Here is a 12,581-nt window from a genome sequence, read left to right as displayed (position 1 = left end):
TTGATTGAATAGGATTGTGTGACGTAAATAGTTGGTCGTCGTTGCGAATTGTTATATCTCGGAGAGATATAGGTCAGTTTGAAGAAAGAGAATAGTAATGAAACAGATAATAATATAGTATGAACCTTTTGTTGTACAAAGGTGCAGGTAGGCTGGCCTCATTAAAACCTCTCCAAGAAAAACCCTTTTGAAAAAAATCTTGTGAGTAGGAAAAAGAGTACATGTCTGGCCCTGACTTTTAACTATAATAGAGTTTTAAATATGAGATATTCCATGTGTTCAGTATGGTATTACCATCAAGTGATTGCAGACGATAGGCGCCGTTGCCGACGACCTCAATAACTCGGAAAAGGCCCTCCCAGTTGGCTGCTAATTTTCCATGGGTTGGGGGTCTTCTAGCTTGTTCAGTTTTCCTTAGTACCAGGTCATTTACTTGAAAAGATTTTGGGTGAAGTCTTTGGTTGTATTGCCGAGCTATGTTTTGTTGCATAGCTCGGTGATTGATTTCTGCCAAAGATCAATTTTCTTAAATGATGTCAAGTTCGTTCTACTGAGATGTGTTTGTTGTGTTGTGACCGACATATTGTGCTCGGAGAGATGATTGGGAGATCTCCACAGGTATCATTGCTTCAGAGTCATACACTAAACGGAAAGGTGTTTCTTTTGTTGTTGAGTGGGTGGTGGTGTTGTATCCTTATATGACCTCCGGGATTAATTTGGCCCATAGTCCTTTAGCATCATCCAGTTTCTTCCGCAAAGCATGCAAGATGACTTTGTTGGCATCCTTTGCTAAGCCATTTGTTTGTGGATGTCCTACTAATGAAAAGTGTTGTTTAATTCTTAAATTCTACAAAAAAAGAGGTAAATTTATGATCGACAAACTGGCGACCATTATCAGTGATAATGTGCCGAGGTATGCCGAATCTGCAGATAATATTTTTCCACACAAAGGAGACCATTTTCTAGGATGTTATTTTTGCTAGGGGTTGAGCCTTTATCTATTTTGAAAAGTATTCGATTGCAACAACTAAAAATCTTACTTGCCTTACTGCTAAAGGGAAAGAGCCGAGTATATCGAGCCCCCATTCATTGAAGGGCCAACTTACTTTGGAATTGTGAAGGTCCTCGGCTGGTAGGTGTATAATTGGACTGTGCTTCTGGCAGTTACTACAATTTTTCACTTTTGCATTGCAATCTTGTTGCAATGTCAGCCAGAAGAATCCTGTCCAAAGTATTTTGGAGGATAAGCTCTGGGCTCTAATGTGTGTTCCACATATACCTTCATGAGCTTTGGCAAGTGCGAGCTTGGCCTCCGACCTGGAAAGTCATTTTAGCAAAGGATGAGAAAAACCTCATCTATACAGAGTATTGTTATATATAGTAAAAAAGGATGCTTGGCGACAGAATCGCCGAACATTGTCAATATTCTGTGAAATAACTCTGGTCTTGAGATAATCTATATAGGGTGTTCGCCAGCCTTCATCCTGTGTAACACTTAAAACCTCGGTTAGATCTATACTTGGTTTAAGCAGTGTAAACTGGTATAGGGTAGAGGTTGGTGTTTAGGTGCTGACGAGTTTATATAGAATATCAGCTCGGTTATTGTGCTCTCGAGGTATATGGAGAATTTCAAATTTTGAAAAATTAGAAATAACTTTTTTGACAATATCCAGATATTATGCTAATAATGGATTTTTCACTTGAAAAAGATTATTTACATGTTGCACAACAAGCAAAGAATCACAGTATACCTTTAATTTTGAGGTTTTTAGATCGGTTGCAAGTCGTAGACCTGCGATTAGTACTTCTTATTCTGTTTAGTTGTTGATTTCCTTGAAGAAGAGGTGTAAGAATTGTTTCAGAACAAAACCGTTGCTGTCTTCAAGCAAGACTCCGGCACCATACCCTTGAGGGTTCGATGCCCCGTCCACATAAAGGATCCACTGTGTAGGATTATCTACCGAGCTTGGAGCAGTGAACTCGGCTATGAAGTCTACGAGGTATTGAGACTTAATTAGACCTCGGCTTTGGTACCTAATGTCAAATTCAGAGAGTTCGATAGATCACTTTATTAGTCGGCCAGCCAACTCTGGTTTGTGCAGCACTTGTCGTAAGGGTTGATCAGTTCGGACGTGTATGACATGGCTCTGAAAATATGGTCGGAGTCGCCAGGCTGAAAATATTAAAGCCAAAGCCAACTTCTCGATCTTTGGGTAGCGAAGCTTGGCGTTCGTTAAGGACTTGCTAATGAAGTAGATCGGTTGTTGTTGCTTTTGTCTTTCTGTAACGAGAACAGAACTTAATGCCCGGTCAGTGACAGATAAATATAAGTAAAGTGCTTCCCCTTGAAGGGTTTTTTATAAAATTGGTGGTTTTGAAAGGGTGGACTTTATTTTTGCAAAAGCATTTTCACATTCGTCAGTCCAATTGAAATCAGTTTTCTTTTTTAGTGCTTGAAAAAAGCAGAAAGACTTAGATGCTAAGCATGGTAAAAATCTAGATAGTGCAGCAACTCTCCTTGTTAATCATTGTACTTCTTTGATCGTTTGTGGGCTCGGCATATCTAACACAGCTCATAATTTTTGGGATTCGCATCTATTCCTCAGTTTGTAAGCATGAATCCGAGGAATTTTGCCTCCTTATACTCCAAAGGCGCACTTTTCTAGTTTTAGTCGCATATTGTAACATCATATTTGATTGAAAAATTTTAGAAGGTCATCGAGGTGGTTGTTGTCGAGCTTTGTTTTGGCCACCATATCATCGACATAAACTTCCAGGTTCCTGCCAATTTGATTTGCGAACACCTTATCCATAAGGTGTTGGTATGTTGCCCCTGCATTCTTAAGTTCGAAATGCATGACCTTATAACAATAATTTCCATATTCAATAATAAATGCAGTTTTATTTTGATTAGATGGATGCATTAGAATCTGGTTATAACCAGAATATGCATCCATAAAACTTAATGTTTTGTACCCTGAAGCATTGTCTACCAAACAGTCAATAGAAGGTAAAGGGTAAGCATCTTTTCAGCATGCTTTGTTGAGATCTGTAAAATCAACGCACATGCGCCATTTATTATTGTGTTTTTTTACCATAACGACGTTTGCTAACCATGTTATAAATTTAATTTCCTATATGAAGCCAGCACTGATCAATTTTTTGGTCTCTTCCAAAGATGCCTATTTCTTTTCAAGGCCGAGGTTTCGCTTCTTATGTGTTATAGGTCGGACAGATGGATCCAGCGCCAATTTATGAGAAATCACTGAGGGATCAATCCTGGGCATATCAGCAGGAGTCCATGCGAATAAATCGGCATGTTGTTGTAGAAATTGCTGGAAAGAACTTTTTTCCTCCAGGCTAAGAGTGGTACCTACATAAGTAAACTTGTTAGGGTCGTTGCTAAAATATATTTTTTGTAAATCCTCTATGGGTATTGGGCGCTCAAGCAGCTCGGCTCTTGGATCGAGGTCGGCAAGAGCTGGGAGCTTATTAGAGCTGCAGACGATGTTTACTTCTGTCCCCATAGTTCGGTTAGGCATTTTTAGACTGATATTATAGCACTGACAAGCTTCACGATGGTCACTGTGGATAGTTGCGATAAGGTCGTCCTGCACAGAAAACTTGACACAAAGATGAACTGTGGATACTATAGCGCCGAACTTATTTAAAAAAGGTCGGCCAAGTACTAAATTGTATGGACTAAAGCAGTCGACTACCAAATATTGAATGTCAGAGGTCTTAGATAAAGGATGCTCACCCAGTGTGGTTTGTAATCACACAGATCCCAATACTGGGACTCGTTCACCTGAGAAGCCAACCAAGTCTCCGATGGAGGGTTGGAGTATATTGTTGCTCAGCTTCATTTTCTAGAATGTAGAATAGAAAAGAACGTCGGCATTACTTCCCGGATCGAGTAGTACTTTCCGTACTAAAAGATCCCTTAACTGGATTGAAATCACCACTGGGTCATCCAGGTTTGTGGTGTTTGTGTTGAAGTCCGATGCCTGGAATGTCATCTGTGGAAAATGTTGAGATGTGTGGGCTTCGGTTATAGTGCCTTCTATCGAGAACATAGCCCGGTAGGTACATTTTCTGGCCAAACTTGTTGTTCTTCCACCTACAAAATCTCCGGAAATATAGTTAATAATTCCCCATGGTTGGTCAGGGTAATTATGAGTGGTTCTCTCTTTGTCTCATGAATGTTGTCCTATGGAGTTGTTGTTGGCAGAGATTGTGCTCTGCTTTTGCATAGTCCCGCTAATGTATTTGTCTAGGTGGCCTTGCCGAGCTAGTCGTTCTAACAGATCTTTTGCAATCACAAACTCATCGGTGGTGTGCCCATATTTTTTGTGGAAAGTGTTGTATTTGAATTTGTCTGCATTTTTTGTGTCAAGATAGTTTTCGGCCTTCCGAGGAGGTTTGATTAGCTTGGAATTGAGAATCTCCTAGATGATGTCGTCCCTCTTTATGTTAAATTGAGTATATGAGTCATAGCAGGGGGTTAGTTTAAAAGTCTTCTTACTTTCTCGAGCTTTATCCTCGTCTTTGCTATAATGTGGCTTGTCTGCTTTCTGAGCTTGGCGAAGCTCCTCGATGTCCATCTGACCTTTAGCCTTTTCACGAAACTCGGCAAGGGTCTATGGTTTAGTAACCGCGATTGCTTCTTGAAATTTGCCTAGTCGGGGTCCACTTTTGATGGCGTGCAGATGCACTTCAGGATGGAGATCTGGTATGCTCATGGCCACCTTTGTGAAACAGGTGATGTAGTCCTTTAGGCTTTCGCTCTGATCTTTTTTTAGTGTTCAGGTAGTTGGAATCGTGTAAGTAGATAGAAGAGGTAGCAAAGTGATCCTCAAAAAGCTTCGCTAGTTCCTGAAAATGAGAAATAGAATCTACAGGCAAAGAACAAAACTAATCAAGTACTGGACCGTCTAAAAAGGTAGGAAAACAACGGTATAAAATAGGATCAGAGGCACCGTTTACTATCATTATAGATCTGAACTTTTGGATGTGCTTCTTCGGGTCCCTAACCCATCATAAGGGGTTAAGGTTGTTGACAAAGTGAATCTCTTAGGCATTTGAAAATTCATAATGTCAGTCATGAATGGTCCTACAGAGTTATCGAGCTTAGTGTCTTCATTCTCTGGTCGAGCTTCTTCGTTCCGAGCAGTTTCGGAGACATGTGATAGGTCAGTTTCGTGTTTTGCCTCCTCCATTCGCTCGTTACAATCACCATCATTTTCAGTCCGAGCATTAGTTAACTCGGCGATTTGGTTTGCCATCCTTTGATTTTCCCCCGCCCCCTTGATTTGTTTGTTGTAGCTCAGTTACCATCCGAAAGAATTTGGAAGGTGTTGGGGGAGGTAGAGCAGCCATGGATGGACACGGAAGTTTTGAGGCCAACAAAGGAAAAGAGAGTTATAACTCGAGCCCACGGTGGGGGCCAATTGTTCTTGAGTAAATAACCTGGCTATATCTCGACTCCTGGAAGCTAACACCGAGCTATTATTCCCGACGCCAAGCTAAGAGCTTGGAGGTCCGAGTTTTTCGTCTGAGGGGTGTATCACGTCGTGGAGAGAACAGAAAGGGGGGTGTGCTTGCAAAAGGCACTCCGATGCTTAAGTCAGTATTAGATATTCGATGTATGTCCTGTCGAAGATAAAATATCATACCTTTATAGGTGAAGTGAAACAGATCAGTTACACTTCTGGCAATCATTTTCATTAAAGAGTATTAATGTCGTATTAGGTCGTTATGATATTTGTTCTGCGTGAATCCAATTTATGAGGTTTAATGCGAGACCAAACTATAACGCATAAAACCAATTAATTACTTTTTAGTTAAGTTTTACCGATCATTTATATATTTATATATATAAATAAATAAATCTGTCACGTTTATGGTTAAATTTATTATTATCGATCTAATTATGTGATATTTACCTCAAATGAAAACACATGACATGTAATCATGCATGGTTTGATAAAGCGCGAGTGTATCATCTATACACAACGACCTTCCTAACAAAATAACACAAATATCACGATGATAAATATAAGCTGAGTGTTAGGTGGCTAATATTTTTTTTATCAAATATTATTGTAAAAACAAATATTATTGATGAAATTTGTAGTATAAGTTTTGGAAATAAATATAATGTAATTTTGTATTTCAAAATCTTTTTGTATATTATAAGGGTTATTGCGGATATCCAATAACCTGCATTGTAGTGTATTTTTTTTTTTTGATGATACTATTTTTATTGGAGAATTAAAAAAAATTAAATTAGAAGTTAAATTTGTGGAGAAAATTTTAGAAATGTATAATTTGCACTTAAATCGCAATAAGACAAAATATGTAGAATATAAATTTGATCTGCAATGACAAAACACTAATATAAAAATGAAATTGAAAAAAGTACTTTATCATATAAAGTATTTTAAGAATTTTGGATGTATCATATAAGATAATAGAAAAATCGAGAAAGATGTAAAACATAGGATTTAAAAGGTCTAGTTAAAGTGACAGATTGTGTATAATTTTATATGTGACAAAAAGATATATTTAAAATTTAAAGTTAAATTTATCGTACTACCATTAGACTTGCTATGTTATATGAAATAAAGTGTTGGCAACAAGAGTGAGCATGGATATAAGTTAACTATGACAAAGATGAGGATGCTAAGGTAGATGAGTGGTCACACTCGTATGGACAAAATAGAAAACAAAGATACAAGAGAGAAAATTGAAATAGCACTTACAGTTAAAAAAGATAATAATAAAATCTTGTTTCAAGTAGTTTGAACATGTGAAAAAAATATCGATAGAACATCTAGTTATGACAATAAATAAAAAGAAAGGTAGATAGGAGATGAAAGGTTGAGACCAACAAAATCCGCTTTTTAATTTTCATATAGAAGTATAGTATGTGTTGGACCTCGTTATGGAGAAGGGTGGTGCTTCACCTGGGTGTGGTGTCAGGTATACCACAAATCTGACCGTGTGTCTTGTATGATGCTACTCGAACGGTCCGTGTTGTAGGTAAGAAAACGGACCCTCCGACTTGTGCTTCCCCTGCCACTTGTCGCGCTCAGCTGGCTCCCCCAATGGTGCCCTACCCAACATTTACCCCCACACTCACCATTCGTTTTCACTTTACTCTTTTCACCAAACTCAGCCCATTACCAGTTCGTCTTCTTCCTTTCTCTATCCTCCAAGCTTGCATGGTAATAGCAAGCTGAAGATGCCAAAGAAAAAAAAAATTTAGAGATGTTGATTGTCCTGAATTTCATGTTATACATTATCTCAATCATCTAAAATATGTAATTTTTTTTAATTTTTTTATATTTCTAATTATAATTATTATTGTTAGGAGGTTAATTATTATTGTTGTGGTTAGAAATTAAATGTAGGAATTATTATCATTTTTACCAGATGTAGGTTTTTTTGGAAATTTTTTTTAATATTTTATAATTAAAAGTATTATTGTTAGAAAGTTGATTATTATTGTTGTTATTGTTAGAAGCTGAATAGAAATGTGTATTATTTTTTGACGTAATTACGGTATTTTTTTGTTTGAAATTTTTTAATATTTTATAATTATAATTGTTATTGTTAGGAAGTTAATTATTATTATTATTGTTTTTAGAATTGAATTTAGGAGTGTAAATGATTATTATCTTTGTGTCCTGATTATGGTATTTTTTTTTTTTGAAATTTTTTTTGGTTTTTATATTTATAATTGTTATTATTAGGAAGTTAATTATTATTATTATTATTGTTGTTGTTGTTGTTGTTGTTGTTGTTGTTGTTGTTGTTGTTGTTGTTGTTGCTGCTGCTAGAATTGAATTTTGGAATGTACATGATTATTATTTTTTTGACCTGATGATGTTATTTTTTTTTTGAAATTTTTTTTAGTTTTTTATAATTATAATTGTTATGGTTAGAAAATTAATTATTATTATTGTTATTGTTGTTAGAATTGAATTTAGGAATGTAAATGATGATTATTTTTTTCTCGGGATTATGTTAGGAATGTAAATGATGATTATTTAGAGTTGAATTTAGGAATTTATGTTAATGATGATTATTTGTTTAAATGTAGTTAGCATATTATTTGTAATAATTTTTAAAGTTATAAATTTTGAATTTATAATTAATGAATTAAATTTTATAATTAATTTTAGAGATTATGATATTAGTTATTATAATATTTTTTCTATTACTGTGAATAAATAAATAAACAACTACTCTGTAATTGTTAATTAATTAAGAGCATTATTAGTTTATAAAAATTGGAATTATGTATTAGTTGTTATTGTTAATAGTTAGTTGTGAATAATTTTTAGGATTAGTAAGTAAATTTAGAAGTTAGGATTATTTGTTTTAGTTGGATTTGGTAAGATAATTTATGATACTTGTGTGGTTTCAGTTAATATGTTGTTAAGTTAGTTGTGCAAATTTTGTTACTTTTGAGAGTTAATAAATTGGTGGGTTAGTTCATGGTACTTTCTACTAATTGTTGTAATTAGGGTAAAGTTTAGCACGAGTTTGATATTTTAGATGCTCTAGTAGTAAATTACTAAATGTTAACGAGTTGACTAATAATAATTTGTTATGTTTTTGTAGAGTTTGAGGATGTTGACATGTGATCACCCAGTTCCTCCGGATCGGTATAATGATAGGGTGGAAGAGCATTTACGATTAACTGGATTTTATCATGCGTCTCAGATTGGGGTAGTCCAATATCAGAAAGTACTGGTGAATGCTCTGATCGAAAGGTGGCACCCAGGCACGCATACCTTTCACCTTCTGATTGGTGAATGTGCTGTGAGCCTGTGACGTTTAAAGATGTGGCAATGATTCTTGGCCTTCCGACAGACGGTCTTCCAGTCACAAGGATGACAATGAGCAGTTTTGAAGCCTTGGAGGCGGAGTGTTTGCACCAGTTTGGAGTTGCACCCACTAAGTCAGCATGTAGAGAAAGCTGCATAAAACTGACCTGGCTGCGAAATCTAAAAGAAAACTTACAGTTGACTGATGAAAATAGTATACAGAGATACGTGAAGTACCACATTATGTTGTTGATCGGAACGATCTTGTTTGGGGACAAGTCTGGCGCAGGTGTGCATTGGAAGTATCTACCTCTGCTTCGTGATTTTGGAAGTACTGGACAGTACAGTTGGGGCTCGGCATGCCTAGCACACCTATGCAGGGCGTTATACAGGACATCTCGTTATGACTGTAAGGAGATCGATGGTTCGCTAACACTTCTGCTGGGTTGGGCTTGGATCCGCCTGCCATATCTAGCACCGGTTCCTAAGGAACCCTGCAGTTTTCCGCTTGCAAACAGGTAATACTATCTTACAGTCACCCCGTAGCTTATTATTTAATATCTAATTGTCTTAACGAAATAAGTCATATTAGGTGGCGTAATTGGGAGCGTGGAAACCGTCGCTATAGATATCTTACACTGGCCCACTTTAGGAAGGCCTTCGACGATCTTCAGGAGGGCCAAGTGTGTAATCATTAAGAAAGTATTTGTTTCGGATTTAGTGTTAGTGTTAATCTTATTGTTATTGTTATTGTGATTGATCTTGTCATTGTGATTGTTAAGTGGAATGTAACAATGACTTTAATTTATCTTTACCAGTTTGTGTGGGTTTCTTATGGTGTCGATCGCTTGGATCCGGGCATAATTCTATCAGACATCTACGTGCACTCGGTTTGTTGGAGCGCTACGGTGCCGTTGGTCTGTTTTGAATGCATTGAGTGGCATGCCACGGATAGGTATAAGCGACAGTTCAGTTTTGTTCAAGGAGTGCCTCATCAGGAACGGAATTTAGACAAGGCACACGGAGAAGTCTTGACTGGTCCTAAAAATCTTAACTGGGCACGGCCATGACTCATTCATTTTGGGTGATGCAGTGGACGAACAGGTATAATCACGTGCTTACTGAGCTTCCCATGCCTTCACAGCACCCCTTGGATACTTACAAGTATTGGTATCGGGCAAAATTTGGGGACCGTTTGACCTTGTCCAATCTTGTGGTTCAAGAGAATGATGAGGATAATCAGGATATGGATGTTGACAATGAAGAGCAGGAGCCACAGTCGCCTCCAGCACCCCCTCCACCTCCAAGTCAACTCCCACAAGAACAACCTATGTATTCAAGCCAGTATGTACCTCAAACACAGTTTACCCCGTCGTATCCAACACATCAGCAGTATTGGGGTGTGCCACATTTTGACCCAGGAGAAGGAGGTTCTTTTAGCTAATTGCTTGGTTTCATGGCTGCACATACAGGACAATCACAATATGCCCAACAGCATAAACAGTTTATGGCGGGTGCTTCGTCGGGTGCTTCTGGAGGGTTTGTATCTGTTGACTCTAGTAGGAGTTTCGGTGGTCGTGGGGTTCTTAATAGCCAAAACCTTAATCGTGTTTCAATGGGTCTCATTGAAGAAAATGCAAACACACCTGAACGAGAGACTGATGGGTACTTAGTAGATTCACCGGACGACGAGGACGAGGACGATGAGGATGAAATAGAGGAGTCCGACGAGGATGAAGAATCCCGTAATGATGGTATTATATTTTATACATTCCCTTACTTGTTTAAAGTGTTGATTATATTGTGATTCGGTTGACTACATGGTATACTTGGTCTTTTTGTAGAACTTGTCATACTGCTATTGTATCGTTGTTGGTTTGATTACTTTATGCACTTCATTAAGTAAATTCTATACAGGTGATGCACGTGCAAAAGTGAATGCAGGCAAAGGTTACAATCTACGGATTGATTTGCCACGTTGCAATGCTAGTCGGTACACTCCTTCCATATTCAAAAAGGCTGCCAAGAAGTGCAAGAGTCTTGTAGAGGATGTAAAATGGGCAATGAGAAAGTAGTCGTTGTGATCTTAAGATTTTCTATTTATCAATTAACTTCTTTGTGTACTAATTAACTGTTTCAAGATCTTTATGTATTAAGTAATTGTTTCATGTTCTTTATGTATTAATTAACTGTTCTATGTATGATTACTATCTATGTCATGGACTTGTTTCTATAGTTGTAATGTTTCAGATATCATTACAAAATGTTTCAAATATCATAATTTTAGAGGAATGTTTGGATAATACATAAAGTCATATTTGTCACAGGGTAGATTGTCATATGTTACAAACTTGCAAACATCACAACGTATAAATCTACTGAGCATCTCTGTCAGCATTTGCACCAGCTGTCTGACGGCATCTGCTATGGCTGTGTCTCTTAGCCCCACATTGTCTACATCGCCTGGGGCGACGTAGTATTCGCGTATCCATCTCATTCAAGAAGCGTGTCATCCTAGGGCGACCTTTGGTTACGCGTCTCAGGAACAGATTCGGTACGAAGCGAGGTCCATTGTAAGCGGGCCATGTAGTAGGATTCCCCAGTGGCCTAAACCTGGCTCGGTACACCCGTCGAACCTGGTCCATCTTATACACATCATGGACATAAACTTGCCAATCTAGTCGTTGATTTGCACAACATGCAAATATATGGCGACAAGGAAGCCGGTCCACTTGGAACTCACCACAGTCACATCGTTGTTGCCGGAGGTCGACAGCATATTGTAGTCCACTTGGCATCTCACGCACCTCAAAGACCTCATTTTGCCGGTCAAAGCAACTGACTTGGATGTTTTCTGATCCTAGCTGGTTTGCAGGCAACTTTGAGGTCACGACTTCCGAAAAAACATGTCCAGCATTAATCCGTGCTTCCGCCTCGGCTCTTTTTCGGGTGAACAACTCGTTAAGTCTGTAGAATGTTGCCTTGACAAGAGAAGTAATGGGTAGATTGCGTGCACCCTTCAATACTGAGTTGATGCATTCTACTAGGTTCGTCGTCATGTGGCTCCATCGATAGCCACCATCAAATGCCAACGCAAACTGTTCGCGGGAAATTCGGTCTAACCAGTTACTGTAAGCCTCGCCCCGTTCTTGTAAACGCTGATAATGCACTTCGTACTCGCGCACCATCCGTGAATAACCTACACGATAACAAGAAAACAATCGTAAAAAAATGGATGAGAAGCACTTATTGAAAGTAACTCTGTTAGCCACGTTCTTAGAATTACTCAATGTTACCTGTATTGACGACCAGTTTTTGTAGGTACGGTACCTTGAATTTTCTCAGAAAATTCGACTCTATATGCCTGATGCAAAACATGTGGAAAGCTCTGGGAGGTGACCAAGCTCCGTTACTGCGTGCCACTGCTGCATTGATGAATTCGTGTCGGTCGGATATCTGCCCCACACTATCCCGAGTGACATGTTGTCGCAGGTTACTGAGGAAAAAGTGCCACGCATCAGAAGTCTCTCCCTCCACAATAGCAAACGCAATGGGGACGATGTTGTTGTTGCCATCCTGTGAAACTGTCACTAACAGACAAGCCTTATAATTTCCATACAAGTGAGTCCCATCCACCTGGACAATTGGCTTACAATGTCTGAATGCTCTAATGCAGGGGTAATAACTCCAAAATACTCGATGCAATACCCGAATATCAGTCACCAAGTCATCGCCTTGATATGC

General features: G+C 38.2%; 1 protein-coding gene across 1 annotated transcript in view; it reads right to left on the bottom strand.

Annotated features, from left to right (window-relative positions):
- LOC107631143 (RNA cytidine acetyltransferase 1) overlaps positions 1-12,581 on the bottom strand; it is a 568,507-nt gene that overhangs the window by 421,589 nt on the left and 134,337 nt on the right. The gene's annotated exons all lie outside the window — the stretch shown is intronic.

Source organism: Arachis ipaensis, chromosome B3, assembly GCF_059453495.1.
Source record: "Arachis ipaensis isolate K30076 ecotype BB chromosome B3, ASM5945349v1, whole genome shotgun sequence".
Taxonomy (NCBI): Eukaryota; Viridiplantae; Streptophyta; class Magnoliopsida; order Fabales; family Fabaceae; genus Arachis; species Arachis ipaensis.
This window is presented reverse-complemented; position numbering and strand designations above follow the sequence as displayed.